This window comes from Notolepis coatsorum, assembly GCF_963971535.1.
Source record: "Notolepis coatsorum genome assembly, chromosome: 3".
NCBI classification, from domain to species: domain Eukaryota; kingdom Metazoa; phylum Chordata; class Actinopteri; order Aulopiformes; family Paralepididae; genus Notolepis; species Notolepis coatsorum.
The window spans coordinates 102,837,571-102,856,453 of record NC_140167.1 but is presented as its reverse complement, the minus strand read 5'-3'; the positions used below and the strand labels follow the sequence as shown (position 1 = coordinate 102,856,453).

At 42.1% G+C, this 18,883-nt stretch overlaps 1 protein-coding gene across 1 annotated transcript in view; it reads left to right on the top strand.

Moving 5' to 3' along the window:
• The first annotated feature begins 2,600 nt into the window (after positions 1-2,600).
• tbl1x (transducin beta like 1 X-linked) overlaps positions 2,601-18,883 on the top strand; it is a 173,219-nt gene continuing 156,936 nt past the window's right edge. The window contains exon 1 of the mRNA XM_084310911.1: positions 2,601-2,723. The gene's annotated coding sequence lies outside the window, so the exon portion shown is untranslated. The remainder of the gene's footprint in view (positions 2,724-18,883) is intronic.

Here is an 18,883-nt window from a genome sequence, read left to right as displayed (position 1 = left end):
TAAACACATAAATCAATAGACTGGAGATTAGCTCATCCTTTCCTATTGTGATTATTTCTGCATATTCTCACTTATACCACTATTCTCAGTTTACTATCATCTTTATGAATATCCCAGCCAAAGGAATGTGAGATGATTATGAGTATGAGCGACACAATCAGGTAGCAGCATGTTTAGGGCGTTAAAGGTGCACTATGTAGTTTTGGGAGAGTCAGAGATAGGAATATTTTTCACAACTGAACAAGCAAACTGAATACAAAGATCCCTGGAACACGTTACCTAAAATGTTACTTTTTCCTCTGTTGTTGTTATTATTGTTGTTGTGGTTATTTACAAACTTTGATTTTGTTATGATTTATGGACATGAGACAGAAATGTTAAGAATTACATAGTAAATGTGTTTTGTAAACTAACTGCAGGCTCCCCCTCCCCCAAAACTGCACGTGCACCTCAAGTATAAGTTATTTTCAACCATGAGCCTATATTTTCTTTTACAAAAAACATAACATATGTCCATTCAGAGTCCTTTCAGAATAATAAAAAAAAAAAAATAATAATAATAATTACATTTAGCTGGCGTTTAGTGTCTGTTGTATGGTTGCCCTGTTGGATTGAATTGCAGCCTGGGAGAGCTATAGGTAAACATAGCTCACTCATTTGTGGTCCAATGAGAAAGACAATGGATGGAATAGATGCCAGATGATACAAATAGGATGGAATTTGTGTTGTTTTTATAAATACCCCCCACCACCACATTACACTGTTTTTTTTAATACACTTTTTCTCCAAATTTTTTCCATTTTTCTCCCATCCCAATTTCGTGTTTCCAATTCTCCCCTCCCCTGTCTTGAACGTTGCTCGCATATGCTCCCCACTGGTTGGCTGTAGGGAGGATAGAAGCCTTGCATCATGTGTCCCCTCCGGTACACGAGGAGGCAGCCTGTCACATCTTTTCACCTGCCAGCGCGGACTCTCATTGGCGAGGTGTAACGTGTGGGAGGCTCACACTACCCCCGCTATTTCCTCTCTCTGCTGTGCAGGCATTCCCCAACCGACCTGTAGGAGTCGCTGCAGTCCACAACGTCCAGATTACCACCCATCGACTTCCACCCGCTGGCTCTGCCAATTGAGCCAGTATGACGGCCGGTCCAAGCCGGAGGCAACGCCGACAGCCGGATTCGAACCCGGTGTCTCTTGTGTTGGTGACGAGCGGAATGTCCGCTGTACCACCCAGCCGCCCACATTACACTGTTGTTATAGTGGATCATGACCATCTTCTATCTTTCTTACTCGTGCTAAATGCTATATTAGTGTACGGCTTTCAAGAACTGAAATGTATTTATTATTATTTTCTATATATATATATATATATATATATATATATGTTGACATTTTCTGCAAACTACACGACTAAACATTCCATTTAACAAGCTTAGTGGCTCTTTAAACTAGTGACCCTTTAACTATGATAATGTGGGTTGCATAACTCCTGAGAGGCGTTGGTGTAAAGATATCCGTGCGCAGATATTTCCGCTTGTACGGTAACCAAAGGAATGTGTCACACCAATGTAGAGCCGTAATGATGTCAACTTGTTATTTACTTTCCAAATCTGAATGACTGAGCAAGGCGAAAGGAGAATTAATCAACCACTATGTGACCAGGCAGGCGAAAAATACGGTCTGTGTGGGGGAGGGGAGCTGGCGCACAGGCAGATACATGGCAGGGTTTGCATTCAGCCGCGCGAGGACTACTGTAGTCAGTCACTGAGATCCAGCACCATGCTCGCGTTTTAGCAGAATTGTAGAGCAATAGTCAAGCTAATTTATGAATGTTTATATAAAAAAAAAAAAGCACCATTAGCTGCAATGATTCTACAACTAACTACACGACTGCTATTATTATTAATATTATTATGGACATGTTTTTGTTTGGAGGTTATAGTAGCCTAAGCCTTTTCTTATAACATCTTTAGTAGCATATTACTTAGAATAATGAAAAGTAGTCAATATAGGCTTATAGTTGCCTATTATGGTGACATGTATAGGCTGTGGATATATGTAAATCCACTAAAGACATGCTAATCTGTTTACTTAGGCTAGATACTTGAATATATAGCACATAGATAGGTCTTATTTATAACATGGCCTAGTAGATGTTTACAAAATCATATTATTATAATTCTAGCCAGTTGATCCAGTTCTCTCTTTTTAAAGAATTAACACACAATAAATAACATGTTAGCAAAATAATTAATGTTGGTTACCCTGTGTCGCCCATACTAAATATGACAACACGGGTTGAATGACTGACATGAACACGGTTTATGTTTTGAATAATCAGGTTTAAGGTCACCCCCCCCCCCTCTCTCTCTCTCTCTCTCTCTCTCTCTCTCTCTCTCTCTCTCTCTCTCTCTCTCTCTCTCTCTCTCTCTCTCTCTCTCTCTCTCTCTCTCTCAGAACGCTGAAACTCCAGCGTTACATACAGTAGTAGCTCCACTCAGCCACCAGCCTCACATACAACTCGCGTTGGTTTTAACTTTACTATTCAATATAAGGCGCAAATAGTCCCTGCTATACGGCGAGATAATATACCTGTGTGGCCGGAACTTGTGATAATAATAATAATAATAAGCGAAATGGGAGGACAGTCGTCGCTCGCTCACTGAAGTTGGAGACTCTCTCTCCTTGTGCCAAAGGGGAAGAAGGGTACGACTCACATTAAGGTAAGCAGTCACTTCTAGAACTCTACATTATAATCCAAGTTTCTAATTATTACTTTGGGAATTGGGTGGGTGTGGTGGTTATGATGAATTATGATATCAATCCGGGGCTCGCGCATCATTATATAGCCACTTCACACGTGTGTAGAAATTCCTGTTCAAAGAAACAACATCCCTTTTAATAAACGTTTGTCCCAACGAGTTCTCAAGTGTATAGCCTATATTCACTCATATTTATAATGTTAAGAGTTTGGAGCTATTGGCTTAATAACACTATAGAAAATAAATAGGGACACAACTTTTGTCGGGGTGCTGGTTGTGTGTTGTTGTCCCCATTATATTTACTTCATATGCCCAAAGTAAAGTAACATGATTGCACAGGGCACCATGCAGCCTAGCATCCAGTGATCCATATTACGTCATTTAATATCATTGATCTGTGATTGGTATACACATTTATTGTGCCATGATGCAGACTTAGGAAGCGCATGAGTGGGGGAGGGGAAGAGCATTGAACTGCACTAGACATTGGTTTCACCAGTTACCATGGGGCAGGTCTTGTTACAGTATCAGTCCAATGTAAAGCTGTTGTCTGTCTGCCCTGTCAAGTCTGTGTACCTTAGGGAGCACCTGTGGTACTATAAGGAGCACCAAAGACAGCATCATATAACGACTCCTCATTTGGGAGCTAAAATACAGACTCCACCTGCACACAGAACATTTAAATGTACTTCTTGAAAGATGAGCCGGGAAGGGTTTTGTTTGTGAATTTCCCAAATAATACAATTCATTACCAAGAAGAACCATGATATAACATGGCAGAAATCAAACCAAAGTGACTTAATTTTTGACACATAGAAGAAGCATGTTAGATTTTTGTAATGGAGGAACAGTCGACTACATCTAAAAAAAAAAAATGTGTCCAATGACCCAAAACTGATGGAGTAAGTCTATTCTGTTCGATGAAACCAATGGATCGGATCGGTAATCATCTTACCGAAGGCACACAGAATCTGTATCTGCGGTGAGAATGTGGTACGATGCATTGCTACTTTTAAGTTTGCAGGTCCCTGGCCACTGTAGAGTATAATTTGAGTGGTGGGATAGAGCAGGTAGCTACAACAACTTTCAAACAGGCTACAGTCTGGAGACTGGAGTAGCAGCAGCAGGACCCCAGGAAGACTAGAGGCTCTTTCATGTGTCTAATGGGGATCTTTTAATAAACGTAAACAAAAAGCAGCAAAGCACAGAATAGAACAGACCCATACTGTCCGCAAGGTGCAAAATTGCTGTGGCCTCACTCCGTATACAAAAGAGACGCATCAGTACACGACACATAGTCCTAATCCAAAAAGAATGACATGGTAGAGTGAACTAGTTTCCCGTTGACGGCACAAACATGGTGGGATACTACACTAATCGGGTTATAGTCCAGTTCCTGGCACCAAGATGCATTATCCTCTGTTAGGCTCCTATGCCTTGTTGATATCTGATGATGTTTTGTGGAACATTGTTTGTAATCCATTACAATCTTGGGTGTTGTCCGACAGCGTGGCTACACGAGTAGGGCTCTGCGCTACATGAAGGTTGCAGGCTCGAGTCCACGGGCCAGGGCACTGTTGGAAAGTGGTGGTGTTGTCCAGCATGTGGGGGGGTGCTCTGTCCTTCGGACCCAGCAGTAACAATGTCCCCGTTATGGTGACATGGACACGCGGTACAGTTGTGAGTGCCGTCCTTCAGATGAGAGGTTAAACTCAAGTCCTTCGGATGAGATGTTAAACCGAGGTCCCGACTCACTTCGGTTGTTAAAAGAATGCAGGATGTTTTATTAAGATTAGGGGGGTTCCCCGACGTTCCTGGACAAAATTCCTAGTCGGGTCTCTGACATCAAGGCTTCCTAATCATCCCTCTCCTTAATTGGCTGATATTGTCTCCTGGGCCTTTGAACCATTGTGTAAGTGCATTGTGTGCCTGGCGTGGAGCCCAAGGTTGGGTGCTACGCCTCAGTAGTGGAGGAGGCAATTTCCACTATGCATTTGTAAAGTGCTTTGAGTGTCTAGAAACGCGCTTTATACTAGCAATGCTTCATTCATTCATTATTGTAGCTGTGTGGAACTTTCTGGAGGGTCTAGACTCATCTCCTGTCTTGCATTGGGATGTAACAATAACTGGCATTGGGCCAATAAAGGACTAAAACAGGGCATCCGTATTGGAAGATTTGTCCAACTAAAATATGATATTGAAAGCTGTGCATTATATTATGTGCTAGGAATAAAAATGGAGTGACTTGATTTTCACACATAGGAAGGAGGGTGTTGGATGTCTCCATGTCCACTCACTGATGCCTAAATGAGGGTCTAAGTTGATATTGTTCAATTAAAGGTAATGGGGTTGAGCAGAACTTATCTCTGTGATGAAAAAATAGAATGTGTACGTCCATAGCCGTCTGAAGAGAAGATGTGAACCTGTACAGTAATTTAGGCTGCTGCTCTCACCTCGTTTCTACCCTGGGTTTATTGGACAATGACCTGCTGCCAGTCGTAAAACTGGATGTCACCCACTAGCCGTGTCATCAGTGCAAAGACACTGAAAATGACATACCACAGAACAGTCCTCCTTTCCTCTGGATTTGATCATGAAGAGGGTAAACTCTAGATGACTAGTTACCAGACTAGATGATATGCAGCATAACTCAATTATAGTCATAAGGTAAACGGGTTTAGTGCCATCTATTAAAAGAACAATGGTGTTTTATGATGGCTTAATTGCTTGTCTTGGAACAACCCCACCTTCTTCCATCTGTGGACCTCTAAATGCTATAGTAGTCATACTCAATGTCCCCAAACAAATAAGTAGCATCCTTTATCGATGGGCATTGATTATCCAATAGTCACTAATTGATCAAAAATGCTTGTTTATGCGAATACCGCTTTGTCCCGCTTTACATTTACATTTAGGCCCCGTTTAGACGGAAACGCTAGCAGGTGAATCCGCAAAAATATTTTTTCAGATGTGCCTTTCGTTTATACGGAAACAGCGTTTTTACGGGGTGAAACCGTAAAAAAGTGAGACCACCTTCCAGGGTGGAATTCCTAGAAACGGTAAACCTTTGCGCTCTCATCTAAACTGTCAAACCGCATAAAACGATGACGAAAGGGTCGTCAAGGCTCTCGTCGCGCCTTAGTACTGCTTACATCACAGGCATGCGCCAGTAGCCTAGAAGCGTAAACAAAGCATGTCTGATTCTATCCATGGCGATCACCTGAAGGCTACATTGGCAGTACTTTTAAATACACAAGAATCTGTCCCGCGGCTATCACAACTATTATGACTGGACCCACTGTCTGTGAGTGACTCTGCTTTGGTCCAATCACATTCCCCACCCACACTCTGCGAATCAGAGGCAGAGTAGGGCGGGTCTTCACAGCACGTCATGTGACATATGCGCCAATCGTGTGACAGCAGGGCTCCGTTGTCTCGAGTTGTTACAGCCTCGTCTGCACGGAGAATTCCACCCCAAAACGCTTGTCTAAACGCAAAATTAAAAGTGAAACCGCAAGACGACTTTTGCGGTTTCTGTTCAGACTTCCATCCCAAAACGCTCGTCTAAACGTAGCCTTAGTCATTTAGCTGACGCTTTTATCCAAAGCGACTTACAAGTTCTGTACGACAAGTCATCAGCTTTGCCCCCGCTTTTCCCCTTGTTTTTACCAGCACCTACACTGTGTAGCGTATTGAGAGGGGACCCTCTTAAACATTACACCGCTGAACTTCATGCTGGGTACAGCTTGCTAGCTAGCCATCCAGATAGCATAACGGACTGTTAACAGCTGGGAAAAGAAGAAGAGACTGGAGATGCATTGTAGCAACCATTGTACATTAGCCATGTTGTTTCACTAAGTTTACACATTTCAAGCATCAGTGATGGAACGTTCAGAATGAATGCTTTTAGCCTGGTCCGATAGCATTGGATGTTAGCAATGACAGCATCCAGCTAGCTCGCTTGTTGGATTATTTCATGTTCACTATTTTTTTGAATGATCTTTTTCCCCCTTCTTTTTCCGTTTTTCTCCCATCCCAATGTTTAGTCGTTATGCCAATTCCCAATCCCCTTCCGGGTTGCTGCGGACTCTACCCCCTACCGTCGGTCTGGGAGGGCGGAGACTATCACATGCTTCCTCCGACACATGTGTAGCCAGCCCACCGCTTCTTTTCACCTGGCAGCGCGGACTCTCACTGGGAGAGTGTAATGTGTGGAAGGTCACACTACCTCTCCCAGATCCTTCCCTTGCTGTGCAGGCGCCCCGACCGAACTGTAGGAGTCGCTGTTTTACAACGACCAGGACCCACCCACGCCGGCTTCCCACCCGCTAACACTGCCAATTGTGTTAGTATGGACGGTCGGCCAAGCCGGAGGCACCACAGCCGGATTCCACTGGCTCTGTGGTGGTAGACAGGCGCTTAGTCCGCTGCGCTACCCGGCTACCCTCATGTTCACTATTAACACTTTCAGTGCCGGCCATTAACATGGGAAAGCATGGTTAAATGCCAGCACCCACTTCAATGATAGCGTTGTGAATGCATAATCTCTGTTTTAAATTATGGCTATGTGTCTAATCTGCCTGTCGCTTATCAATGACTTGTTTGCAGTCAACATTGTCGAAACGGATTGTTTTTTAATCGGTTAATTTTCGTTTTATAGCATTTTGAAAAGCCCTCGTTTTCAAGGAAAATATATAGATTCCGTTTATGAATCGTTTTCAAATAAACGCTAGATTATCGATAGTATATGTGTACTTATGCACGCTATAGAGGCGGGCTGAAATATCGATTCTCTCATTTCCTGATCGCGCACACACAGACACACACACGCATAGGGCAAACGCTTATATCTCTGTGAAAATAGCTCTGATTGAAGACTGGTAAAATAAATTCCTTACCTGAGATCAGATGTTATCCAAAAAGATTATTCCAATTCCTGATCGCCATTCCAAATATCGATCACGCTTATTGATTACAGTGTTGGGTACTGTAAATACATAATCCACGCATTTTCCGGGCCGGCGAGCACAATGGATTCTTCAGTTGGTTTGAGGGAAAAGTAAAATGAGGAAACTGGCCACCCCTCCCTTCGTCAGTGTAAAGTAATGGGGTGCAGTTACACAGGGAGAGACGATAGGGGGCGGTATCTTCCCAATTGAGCTCAGAGAGAGTCTGCAACACTAGCGTGAGGCTCGATTGATGAAATATGAATTCAAATCGCCAATAAAAAAAAAAAGACAAACAAACGCTATATAGCGTCGAGGGCACTCAAAGGTCGGCATGAACTAACGACAAAACGCGTCCGTGGCACTCAATGTGTTAAGTAAAAACAAAATCATCTGTTAACACTTTCAGTGCCAGCAGGGGGCGCACGATTTAGTGCTTGAAAGCCCACCATCCCCTTCAATGTTAGCGTTAATAACGCCTAATCTATGTTTTAAATTATGTGTCTAATCTGCCCGTCGCTTATCAATGACTCGTTTTCCAGTCAACATTGTCGAAGCAGATTGTTTTTTTTATCGGTTCATTTCCGTTTTATAGCATTTTGAAAAGCCCTCGTTTTCAAGGAAAATATAAATATTCCATGATAATCGCCCTTTTCTGGAATATTCTAGAATACACAAACGTTGTAATTTTTCGGCCTATTTATGAATAGTTTTCAAATAAACGCTAGATTATCGATAGTATATGTGTACGTATGCACGCTATATAGGCGATCTGAAAAATCTATTCTCTGATTTCCTCAAAGCGATCGTGCACACACAGACAGATCACACATAGGGCCGAGATCTCAGCTAATACAACTCTGATTATCCCAAGACTTGTAAAATAGATTCCTTACCTCAGATCAGATGTTCTCCAAAAAGATCATTCCAATTCCTGATCGCCATTCCAAAAATCGATCGCTTTTATTGATCCAACGCTACATACTGTACACATGTATTCCACGCTGTTCTGAGGCTCCACAATGAATCCGATCGGCTCGGGTTACATGCCTGAGAAGTAAAATGTGGATTCCGGATTTTTCTTTCCTCATCCATTTTCATTGAGTCCATTCCAAAAGGGTGCATTACCATCTGGGAGACGATAGGGGGCGGTTTTTTCACATCTGAGCTCCTACAGGGGCTGCATACCAACGGGAGACTCGGTTGATGAAATATGAATTCAGATCGCTAATAAAAAAATAACACGCTAATTGTCGTGGTGGGCATTCAGGCATTGGGCTGATAAAACGTGTTATCACATGGTGGGCACTGAAAGTGTTAACAGGGGTATTTCCCAGTGGCTATCGAATAGCAATTTTGTGAGTTTTGCCTATCCCTAGTATCCTTCTTTTTAAGCCTTGTGAGATTGGTTGGCTTTTTAAACTTTTCAAGTTGGGGACCGAATGATTTTACTACAATTGTGGGGGACCCACCAGAATAAGTCCTGTGGCCAATAAGAAACCAGGCCCTATGTGATCATGGATGGCAACTGTAAACATTTTATATATTATACTACACAGACTTTTAATTGTCCATGGTGAACATTCTGTTCTGGGGTGGATTCTAGGGGTGGACGGTATAAACGGTATACGGTATAAACGGTATTAATTTGCTCTACGGTATGGATTTTGACTATACCGTGTAACCGGTACAGCAGCTCTAAAATAGCAATGACGTCATGTAACCACAGCGCGACTATTTCAATCGCATTTGCCCCTAAAAATAGATAGAATTAGTCATAGATAATAGATATGTGCAAACTGGAAAAAGTTATTTAGGAGGCTTCGCGCAGTGGGCGTGTCAACACGCAATTGTCATTTCATAATAAACACATATCACCGCGGCGCACAGCAAGTTTCAATTTCAGTTCCTGGCATTTTTAACCAGTGGAGAAAGGTAAGAGATGTCCCTATCGTTTTTCTTATATGAATTATTCTACGTTAATAAAACATACCTGGTGATCAACTACAGTTTGCTGTAAACATTATGATATGCGTGTAGTGTTATGATAACGACGGCTGCAGCGGGAGCCGGGAGGACGGCTGCAGGCAGCAGTGGATTTGCGAATAGCATGCAGCTGCAGAGCCGCAGAGCCAGCGGCGCTTTCAGGTCAGGTCCGCTCAACAGCGCCCCCCCACCCAACGGCTGAAAGCTGTGACCAGACCTGAAAGCGCCGCTGGCTCTGCGGCTCTGCAGCTACATATGCTTCTAGCAAAATCCAGCATCACTTGTCACTTGCAATGGGAGCAGCACGGACTCGGGACTTATTTTATTTGGAATATAATAACTTTATACGCAAAAGTAGCCTAGTTTTAAGTTAAAATATTATAAATCTACATGCCTTGAGGATGTCATTCTTTATATAGCCTGCCTATCAGGCAAAAAAAATTATTCTAACGGAAACACTGATACCGTGATATATACCGTTACCGTCTATGCTTCAAATTATACCGTGATATAAATTTTAGACCATACCGTCCACCCCTAGTGGATTCTATTGTTTTCCCTCTGATAAGCAGAGACTTCTGAGTCTGTCTGACCACTTCTTGTTCAGTGATACCATTTGAAATTAAACCCTTTGCCTTATGGTTTCCGTCCATGTGGGATTGTGCTCCGGTTTGAATCGGCTGAAGGCCGATAACGTGTTTGGATTGATGATTCAACCCCCCCCCCCCCCCCCAGGCCAGTCCTTCCATTTAGCTCTCCATTGATTTTTGATAAGTCATTCAAGTCAACCGCTGTTGACTGGACTTAGAGGTGAGATAGACGGCAGCACAGAGGGCGAGACGGCACCTAGTGTTGTCAGGATACGTTGCGTTGGGAGTCTTGGGACTATGTACTGCGTATTAGTCCCAAAGCAGAGATACATTTCTTATTCACAAACCAAACAAGTGATCCCCAGAGAAAGCACAGGGGGACAACGCTGCTGTAATGCTCAGCATTCGACTGTCCAAATATTTCCACAGCAATATTTATTTATGATATACCAATGGGGGGATGGGGTCATCTTCTCCCTTCGAAAGAGGCGTGCAGTCAGTGCACATGGCAGCCAATTTGGCAGAGATGTGGTTACTCTAAAATAACAGCCCATCCAAGACATGGCTCATCCAAGGCTATAGTTATTTTACTTGCACTCATTTTGGAATCGGGGTGGCTCTGCTTGTTGTGTCTGTTTTTACCTTGACCCAAAAAGAAAAAAAGGTTTTCAGAATGACAGGGAGTGAGTGATGTCACTAAAGATATGGGGAGGGGCAGTATTTGGTAGTTGACTTAGGGCTGGGCGATATGGCCAAAAATGTTATCACGATAAAAACTTTCATATCACTCGATCGATAATCTCGATAATTTATACATGAAATACTTATTTCAAGTTGGATAAGTTTAAAGGCAATTTTTGCTGCTGAATGAAAGCTGAAGAAACCAGAAGGTTAATTGTGGTTCAGGATATTCTTTATTGTCAGAACATGACAAATTAGGCCTACTTGCCAAACCACAAATCTGAGGTAGAACATGAACACGAACTGTATAACAATACAACATTTATAACTGGCATTAGCAATGAAAATAAATAAAATCTCAAGTCTGATTAGCACACATAGCCTACGTGTACAGACGGTTTCAAACTGTATTTTAAATTAGAAAGCAAACTAAATAAATGGACAAGAGAAAAATAAATCTCAATTTGGTCAGTATTTTCATTTGGACAAGCAAAGCCATTACTTTAAGTTGCGGGCAAGAAAGACAAGTCTGTCCACAAATCTGAGGTATAACATGAACACGAACTGTATAACAATAAAACGTTTATAACTGGCATTAATAATATATATTTTTTAAATAAATATATATTTATTGACCACGTTTCATATTTATATTGAGGAAAAATATATTGTGATAATTATCGTTATTGTTTTATCGCCCAGCCCTAAGTTGACTATCTATGGACTCACCTGGAAGTAAGAGAGCCAGAAAGTATTAGAGTTCTACCAAAGTGAAATGTTGCTTTAAATGGTTCTGTGCCTCACCCTTTTCCTGATTGATGTATTACAAAAGCCACCTTGGCCTTAATCTAAAAGTCTTCCCATCAGTTGTGTAACTTGGGTGATATTTGTAAGTAAAGGAGAGTGAGATACCTTTAAACACAGTCCTCACTTCTCTTTCTATTTGTAAACAAGACGATGTAGCCATCACCTTGGTAATAAATGCCAGGAGGGGTGTTCTCTTTGATTATGGATCCAGTGATACTGCATCGAAGTACTCACAGTGAATGGTAAAGAACACCCTCAGGGCTTTATGGCTTTTGTATGATGCATGTACCGTCAGAAATGTATTTTTGTTGACTTAACACATTGACCGCCAGCAGCAGGGGGCGCTGATCCCCCTTCATCGCCAGGTCTTTATTCAATGGATATAGTTTTAGACTGCAACATTTGCGAGTGCTTAAAATATATTTTATATTATATCTATGGGTCTAATAATGCCGTCGACTATCGGTGAGTTGCTCCCAGTCAACATGCCCAAAACAGATTGTTTTTTCATCCGTACATTTCCGTTTGATACTGTTTTGAATAGAGTATGGTTTGGGTGCTTTTGAGTAATTTCAGGAAAAAGACGAGAAAAAGGCATTTTACTGTAATCCAGTGATCACGTTGTAATTTTTCGGCTGATTATCTAATCATCCTGAAATCAACGCTAGATTATCATTATTATATCTCGTTGTGCATACATGAAATGACCGTCGTAGCGGGGCGCTCGCCCCCCCCCCGCAGTCAACGGTAATAAGCATATACACTTACACACAGATAGCTGTGATCGTGGTAGAAATAAATGTCAGATCAACAATCAAATTTATATATAGTGTTCTTACCTTGTATCTGATGTAATGCAAAAGAAATAATCCAAATATCTGATCGCAATTCCAAATACTGCTCGCAGAGGTCCGTACCACACTACCGACCGTGTCACAATGATGGGCGGGCGGGGTTACTGTTCGATGCCATCGTTGTATAGAACTGGCTCGCCTGAGTATTTAAACCCCGCCCGCCCGGCTCAGATCGTCTCCTAAAATACACCAGCCCATTTTCAATGAGATGCAATAGCTCTGCATGGCAGTAGAGGGCGGTATTGACCGTCTGCCAGCTCAGACAGGGTCTGAAGGGTATACCAGAGGCTGCAGCTATGAATTATGAATAGATATAGCGAATAAACTAAATAACGATCCCAAAAACGAGTTAACTCGTTTCTGGCGCTGAACGCATGGCGGGCAATAACGAGTTAACTCGTTTCCGGCGCAGATTGTGTTAAAGGTTGAATCTGTAATTCCGTCAAACAGTGACCTCTAGGCAATAGATGACAACATGGTACTTGTTTACAGTTTTTGTCTGATGTGTGGATTGGATTTCAGTGGGTATAGGGGGAGGGGTTGCTACTGCTGCCCCCCCCCCAGGCTCTACCAAGCTCTACTATGAAGAAAATCATAGTATAATAAGTTACTAAACTCCAACCCACATGTCAGACCAAAACACAAAAAGTAAACAAAGTGCAATACCAAGCGGGGCTCTTTTGCTTAGATATTGCTGCAGTGGCGGCTCTGCCACTAGGGGCGCAAGGGCGCCGACCCACCTGCTGACTGCTGTTAAATCAGAGAAGAAGAATAAAATAAAACTTTTTTGTTTTTTGTTTTATAGCCCTATAAATAATATAAACATGTTTAAAATTAATAATATTTACTCATTTTAAGTGTTTGTGTTTCCAATGCACAATATAACGTTATTATATAAAATAAAAAAATACTTGTTTTCTTGAACAGGAAGTGACATCATTTTTTTTTTTTGTATTTCTCGGCCCGGGCTAGACGCAATAGCGCTCTGAGTGCGCGTCACGGTTTGATCGCTGTATCTGTCGAAGCCAATCAGTGCGTAACGCGTTGTGCGTTGAAATATGACTATTATGTTGGAATCCGGGCGCGATTTGAAGCGGTCTAGCCAGTAGCGTCAAGAATGTCTGTAGCCGCATTTCGCGGAGACGCTCTCTGATTGGCCGACGCCAGTATTTTTTTCCGTAGCAGAATTTCACAGAGACGATCTCTGATTGGCCGAATCCAATTTCTAATGTTCCAATTCTAGCTTATTCCGGTCCGTTGGTGAGAGATAGTTGTGTTGTTGTGTTGTTGTGAAATGCAGGCAGCAGAGCGTGCCGTGACTGCAAGTTCTTTAGATGGTTAAGCTTAGGCACTCTTTCAAAGTTGGTTAAGGTTAGAGTTTGTCTTAGAGCATGGCGATAGAACGCCAGGTAGTTTGCAGTCTGTTCGACGCGGAAAAATGGACAAAGAAATGTACTTGTGTTGTGCTAACAAGCTTAGCTAACACTTGGCTAACAAGCTATATGGCGGATGCAGTCTGGAGACAGTGGACAGTGGTCTGGAATACATCATTCAACAGTGGATTATACACGTTTATCAAGCTCTCCTGCCCTGGACGTTTCAACTAAACAGTGAGTCTCTCTCTCTCTCTCTCTCTCTCTCTCTCTCTCTCTCTCTCTCTCGCTCTCTCTCTCTCGCTATACACAGCTGTCTCCGCGAAATGCGGCTACGGAAAAAAGTATTGACTGTGCTTGCTGAGACGATAATTAATAGGCTAGCGATTCAAAACGCGCTGCTGTGTTGTGAACTATAACATTAATTTAGCTGCTGCTGATGCATAATGAATGGTGAGTTGTTTAAAATGACAACATACATGTGTTAATTATTTGATTTGATTTATCCGAGAGACAGAGAGAGATTGCTCCAGAGCATCTCGGAGCATTACATTTTCAACTCGACCTATTAACGTGAACTGCGACCTACAAGGCACCAGCGCCAGCGGCCGCCACTGTATTGCTGTTTGGCGGCATTACAGACTACCTTTTAACAACTGCAAATACATGGGCTGTCCAAAGAAAATATCAAAACTGAGTTACATGGTTATTCAGTGCAAGGGTTAAATTCACAACACATAGCAAGGTGTGTGCTGTTGCCTTTGGGTTAACAAAACACTTTCTGACCAGTTGCTTGTACCAAACTGTACACTGTGTAAATATAATTAGAGTGAACCTGGATTCTTGTTAATATAACGGGTAATATAAAAACACAGCACTTACTGAATTAATACTGCAAGCATGTTGCAATTGTAGAAACTAATTACAGAAAGCAATATTATTCGGTTTTCATTAACACTTTGAATGCCCATCACGACATAACTCGTGTTATCAGCCCCCCCATTGAGTGCCCACGACGAGAAATTGTTATTTTTTTTTATTAGCGATCTGAATTCATATTTCATCAACCGAGTCTACCGTTGGGAAACCAGCCCCGCCAGGCGCTCGGATGTGAAAAAAGCGCCCCCTATCGTCTCTCAGATGGTAATGCACCCTTTTGGAATGGACTCAATGAAAATGGATGAGAAAAAAATACTCCGGAATCCACATTTTACTTCTCACGCATGTAACCAGAGCCGATCGGATTCATTGTGGACCATCAGAACAGCGTGTAATATGTCTTTACAGTACGTAGCATTGGATCAATAAAAGGATCGATTTTTGGAATGGCGATCAGGAATTGGAATAATCTTTTTGGATACCATCTGATCTCTGGTAAGGAATCTATTTTACCAGTCTTAGGATAATTAATCAGACCTGTTTTCACGGAGATATAAGCTTTTCCCCTATATGTGATATGGCTGTTTGGCTGTGCGAGCGATCAGGAAATAAGATAATCGATTTTCAGCTCGCGGCACCAGCGTGCATACGTACACATAATACTATCGATAATCTAGCGTTTATTTGAAAACGATTCATAAATAGGCCGAAAAATGACAACGTTCTAGAATATTCCAGTAAAGGGCGTTTATCACGGAATATTTTTATTTTCCGTGAAAACGAGGGCTTTTCAAAATCCGATATCGATCGTTTTTGGTATAAAAAAAAGTACAAAAAAAAAATATATGTATATATTTTTTTTTATAAAAAATATATATTATATAATCATACTTGTAGTTGTATTATCTGCGAGACATCGCCACCACGCAACAAGTCAAAATGCTTGCTATCTGCAAACAGCTCCACTGTCTGTGTTTACTCGAGTAGCCTCCAGCTACGGCCAGGATTCTCCGGCGCTGCAGCTGGACCCTATTGGTATAAATCACATTCAGCATGCATGCCCTCAGCTCGAATACGCATCGAATCAATGTTATAAGACATTGATATCAGGAGCTATCTGTAGCTACTGCTAGCCGGCTAGATAACGTTAAGACAACGCCTCAGTGAACTATTTAGTTTAGAGCTAACGTGAGCTAACGTGAGCTACCGAGTCAACGGAGGTAACTTATCATGCACTCGACTATTGCTGGAGCATTTGTTGATATCAGCAGCTATCAGTAGCTAGCCAGCTATAATAATAATAATAATAATTTTTTTTATTTTTTTATTTTAACCGTTGATGAATTTTAATAATCAATACGTTTAATTATAGCTTTAAAGATTTATTTATTTATATTTCCTTTTCCTTTAGACATCCGTCTGTAGCCATGGCTGTGGGGAGACCTTGTTGAGACTTATCTTATTTTTTGAGGAAAACCCCTGAATGGTGGCTTTCAGCGCATTGCACCGGATACCAAAACAACCATCTGTAGCATGGCAGTGAAGGTTTCCTGTCTGCTACAGCATTGGTTTGCCATTTCCTCTTCTTGGTGAATTCAAACTGTCGTTGTGATACCATGGTTTGGTCGATCTGGTGGGTCGATGTTCACGCCTGTGCTTTTACGAACAAAAGACTTGCAGGGTGTTTGCGGAGTTCCGTATCATAAATAACTCCCTTAGGCTCGAGGAACGGACGTGTGTACCACGTAAATGCAACATCTTGGTTTTGAATCCAGGCAGTGTCCATGGGTGCATGCCAAATCCCCCTGCACCCTCCATATGTCCTGTCTACTGTGCTATGTTCCAAACCAAAATGGAGATAACAACCTATGATGGTTGTTGACACTAATGATGGTTGTTATCTCCATTTTTACTAGTGACTAATGGCAGATTCACGGTGGACACCGAAACGCCGGGAAGTTTCCTTTCCTTGGGCGCAGAAACAAATGTTAACCGATTGGACCATTGGAACCAGCTGTGTCGTAGCGCTCTGTGCAAGCTCGCCATCTCCAGCGATAGTTTCGGTGTCTGGTCTCTGTGATTGGAACAGGATCTCTCATTGACCCAGAGAAGCGCGCTTCTGGTGCGAACAGTCAGGCAATTGACACTTTGCGGAGCTTCCAATTCCGGTGTGACCATAGTGTGACAAAATTACATGAAAAGGGCTTGTAATGAGGGTGGCTGAGTGGCGCAGTGGGCAAGGCGCTCGCCACTAACGCAGGAGATGCTGGTATCGAGCCCAGCTCACGTTCGAGACAGGGGAGGGGAGAATTGAAGGGAGAATTGGCGAGGCGAAATTGGGATGGGAGAAAATAAGGAGAAAAAGTGGATAAAAAAAAGGAGAATGGCTTGTAATGGAACATAGTGTGATAAAATTACATGAAAATGGCTTGTAATTTAGTTTTAATGCAAGTAAAACTTGGTAAGGAGTTCAAGTTCAAGTTTGTTAATTAATTGTCACAATAAAATACACGTACTTTACGGTGAAATGCTTGGTTCTGTATGAGCCCCTGAGAGTGTGCTTTATACAGTAAAAAAAGTAAGTAAAAAGTAAGTAAAAAAGTAAGTAAAGAGGAATATACATATATACAATACAATCTAAAGTACAACCTAGGTACAATCTAAGTACAGTGAGTACAAATGAGTAAACAGTGAGGTACAATGCAGAAAATGAGGTACAAAACTTTAAGGTAAAGTGCAAATACAAATGAGGTATGAATGTAGTGCAAATCTCTTTAATAATAGATAAATATAATGTAGTGTCTAAAGTGAGTGTTAAGGTTAAGGTGAGTGTTTGTTTAAAAGTGAGTGTGTGGATGTGCCCCTGTGCCTCAAATAGATTCGCTATCAGCTCTATCTTTAATCTTTCAAAATGTTCAGTTGCTATTGCATGCACTCATCTGTGTTTCACTACACACTTGAGTGCATGCTTACTCTGCAACACTACTATCACCGACAACTAAGAAGGGAGATCCCCCCTTGAACCTTGAATGGCCCTTCTAAGGTTTCTCTCCTCCACACTGCCTGTGGAGCATTTTCCCCTATTGTTAGGTTTTAGTGAGTTTTTCCTTACCTTCGCGTGGGGTATGTCTGGGAGTGCTTGCATTCAGGGAGCGAAATTAACTTTTTGACTCACCGGCCAGTGGCGGGTAGATGGGAAGAGTCTACCCGCCAAGCATATTTCTTACCTGCCAACATTTTTTTGATTACAAAAATATATATATATATTTTATATAAAAAAAATTGTTTTTAAATAAAATATATATTATATAATCATACTTGTAGTTGTATTATCTGCGAGACATCGCCACCACGCAATAAGTCAAAATGCTTGCTATCTGCAAACAGCTCCACTGTCTTGTGTGTATACTTGAGTAGCCTCCAGCTCCAGCAAGGATTCTCCGGCCCTGCAGCTAGACCCTATATTCAGCTAGACCCTACATTCAGCATGCAAGGATTCTCCGGCGATGCAGCTGGACCCAATTTTAACGTTACGGTTCTTTTGTCAAATCACATTCAACATGCCCTCAGCTAGAATACGCATTCAATCAATGTTATAAGACATTGATATCAGGAGCTATCTGTAGCTACTGCTAGCCCGGTAGATAACGTTAAGACAATTTAGTTTACTGGGACAGATCGATCTAAGTGAGCTAGCTAACGCGAGCTAGCTAACGAGGGAACGGAGGTATTATGCAGCTCATGGAGGTCCGATCTAGACTAGAGCAGACTGCTACCATTCTGAGAGCTTAACGTTAGCACTAGATGCTGCGGGCGAGCTGCTACCATTCTGAGAGCTTAACGTTAGCACTAGATGCTGCAGGCGAGCTGCTACCATTCTGAGAGCTTAACGTTAGCAGTGGCACTAGAGCTGCGGGCCGCTCTGTGTTGATACGAGCAGAAGCCAATAGTATCCCGCTGCAGGGCTGGGCGGATATGACTCGTTGCCACGTTTTTTTTCAAAAT